Source organism: Myotis brandtii, unplaced genomic scaffold, assembly GCF_000412655.1.
Source record: "Myotis brandtii unplaced genomic scaffold, ASM41265v1 scaffold191, whole genome shotgun sequence".
Taxonomy (NCBI): domain Eukaryota; kingdom Metazoa; phylum Chordata; class Mammalia; order Chiroptera; family Vespertilionidae; genus Myotis; species Myotis brandtii.
Window position 1 is genome coordinate 4,709,255 of NW_005357115.1, and position 3,147 is coordinate 4,712,401.

The 3,147-nt window shown below is 38.0% G+C and overlaps 1 long non-coding RNA gene across 5 annotated transcripts in view; it reads left to right on the top strand.

Annotated features, from left to right (window-relative positions):
- The window catches only part of LOC106723583, a 115,067-nt gene that overhangs the window by 89,914 nt on the left and 22,006 nt on the right, over nucleotides 1–3,147 (top strand). For 2 of the 5 annotated variants that reach the window (XR_001361829.1, XR_001361834.1), the window contains one exon: nucleotides 400–922. The exons of the other annotated variants lie outside the window; for them this stretch is intronic. This is a non-coding gene — a long non-coding RNA (uncharacterized LOC106723583). Of the gene's footprint in view, nucleotides 1–399; nucleotides 923–3,147 lie in introns of those variants that run through there. 5 annotated transcript variants of the gene reach the window in all.

The window sequence follows — 3,147 nt, forward strand, 5'->3', positions numbered from 1 at the left end:
AATGACATCTGTCTAATAGACTTTTTGTTTAAATAATATAACAATTGCTATTTCTGGATTGCATTTTTTTAAGAAAGAAGATATTATTTAGCTCATCATTCCAAATAGTTAACCTAAAGGGCAGGGCTTTAGAAAAAGTCTGAATTAAATCAAATATTTTTAAAATGTGTACCAGTTAGGGATTGACTGTAGCTGCATGTAATAAGGTACAGTGGTAGCTTATCCAAATAGGATTGGAATATTTTCAAACAGCAAGAAGTCTAGAAGCAGGGAGGGTTGCCAGCTTTAGCAAATAAAAATACAGGACATCAGTTAATTTGAATTTTGGTTAAACAATCTTTTAGTCTAAGTATGTTTTATGCACCACTTAAATTGGGCAACCTGTGTTTTATTTTGCAGTCTTAGAAGTAGGCTGTCCAGGATGTGTCAGCAAGCTTCTTCTAGCATCCTATCCTATCATCCTTCCTTTGTGGCGTTTGTCCTTATAACTGCAAGATGGATGCTGTACCTGGAGGCATCAAATCTATGTTCTCGGCAGGAAGAAAGAGGGAAAGAAATGGGAAGACAATAATCCTCTCATCCAACACAATTTTACAATAAGGTTTCTCCCTGATCTAAGTGTATTATGTGCATTATTTTCTTACCAAGAGACAATTAACTAATACTGGACATGGATACCTTTCTCGACCTCTTCAAACAATTAGCATCAAGTTATTCTTGTGGAAGTTCAAAAGGAAATCATGAACAAATGCTACTCAATTACAATAATTTTTTCTCTCTATTTAATAGTGGTCTTACAAACACGTCTGTAACAGCCTGGCCGATTGAGGCTCAGTGGTTGAGTGTCAAGCTATTAACCAGGAGCGTTTGATTCCCAGGCATATGCCTGGGTTGCACTCGGCCCCCAGTGGGGGGCGTGCAGGAGGCAGTTGATCAATCATTCTCTCTCATCATTGATGTTTCTATCTCTATCTCCCTCTCCCTTCTTCTCTGAAATCAATAAAAATATATTTTAAAAAATAAACACTATTGGTTCATTTTTCTTGTTAAACTAGTAGGAGTTTCACAATTTTTATGGGACATTTTCTCTCAAAAACAAAAGCAGTTGTTTACCTAATTTGAGACTATCAAAAGCAGTATCACATGGTGGCCTTAGCCACATTCATTTTTCTGAACCAGTAGAGAAGTATATGTAAAATAAGAATATAATTTTCACCGTAACTAATGCATTTCCAGTAATTATTACTATATAGATGAATTCTCAAAGGAAAATAGAAATTTAGTTTTACCAAGCTTTTTTATTTTGTTTTTACAACTTGGCTACTTGTCTGTCTTTCTTAAGGTAATACTTGATTTCTTCTCCCTTAAAAATATAAGATTTCTTCTCCCTTAAAATACAAGATTCATGTCCAACTGAATAAAAAGCATAATTATTTTGTCAGGGTCTAATGAAAATGAACATTTCCTCAATTTCCTGGAGTGGGATAGTTTTTACAAGCTCTACAAAAGATATCTTTCAGATAAGGTCACACCAAATAGAAGTTTTGCTCATTGGATTAAAAATAGATCAGCTCAGTGACTCAGCAGGTAGCTTATTGCAGTTGCCCACTGAGAACATCCTAATTCTTCCTTGTACTACATCACAGTGCAGTACTCGTGTGGCTTTATGGGGATTAGCTTATTCAGCTATTAGAAATAAGATCATAGAATATCTAGGACATTCTGTGAGATACAATGCACTGAGAGTATTATGGGTCAAATTCTGGTTAAGTATATATAAGCACATATTCAACATAACCATTTAAATTTATTTTTAATGAGAGGATCAGGGGTCAAATAATGGTTAAGTGTTAAGAAAGCATATATTTGAAGATTTATGTTCCTTTTAATAAATTTACAGTAAGACAGCTAAATTGAAAGTGTATGGTGGAATTAGGTTACAGAGTACTTGACTGTGCTGATTTTTAGAGCAATGCCTGTTTCATTATTCTGTGGACTTTCCTACCTGACTTCCCTTCCCCCTGCCATATGGGGAACCTCAGGGGGCTTTAATGTCTTTCCTTTTTTATTACTCAGATTCAGACAGTGACCAAGTCACTTCCAGCCTCGGAACAATCAGGGCTGGTCTTACAAATGAAGTTGGTAGTTCTGACCTTGACATGAGAAATAGAAGGCCTACCTTCCCCCAAAATATTTCCCTCCACATTATTGGCTATTGATAGGGGGATTTTAAGCTAGTATCTTTTATTAACATATATGTATTTATATATATATATATATTTTATTGATGTTTTACAGAGAGGAAGGGAGAGGAATAGAGAGAAACATCTATGAGAGAGAAACATCGATCAACTGCCTCCTGCACACCCCTTACTGGGGATGTGCCCGCAACCAAGGATATTTCTATATCTGGCAACCATCCACTTGAAAATCACCCTTGTACAGTCACCATATGTCAGGATGCTGGAGAAACAATCAGTAAAACTAGGTCTTGACCCTCTAAGGGCTCCATTTAGCTCCTGATTTATCAGGTCCTTGAGTAAATAAATAGGTAAGTTTTGATGTGGGGGAAAAAAGAAAAGTAAAAAGATAGTGTTGCAGAATTTACCAGGCAACCAGAAAATACACAAGGAGTACTCGGAGAGTTAGGAAAAACCCTTTATTTAAAGCAGCGCTGCTGGCTCAGGGGATTCGAAGATCCAAAGCCTGAACAGCTAATACAATGAGATCACCCCTTATATATTCCTAAATTTCTCTGTTTCCTAACTACCAGGCTTTTGTGGTAGTTAGCCCCTTCTGAGTCAGTTGGAATGGGGAAGATAGATTGTATCTAAATGCCTGGCTTGGGTGGTACCAGCTATACACACAAACACACACACACACACACACACACACACACACACACACACACACACCCTGGCCAAGCTGCCAAATTTCCGGCCCATGGCCCCTGCAAACTGGAAGTACCCAGAACAGACTATTGCCTATGGAAGGGGCAGTGACTTTATTATAGGCTAACAAGAATGTGCACTAGGGCCCTAGCTGGTTTGGCTCAGTGGATGGAGTGTCAGACTGCAGACTGAAGGGTCCCAAGTTCGGTTCCAGTCAGGGGCACATGCCCGGGTTGTGGGCTCAATCCCCAGTAGG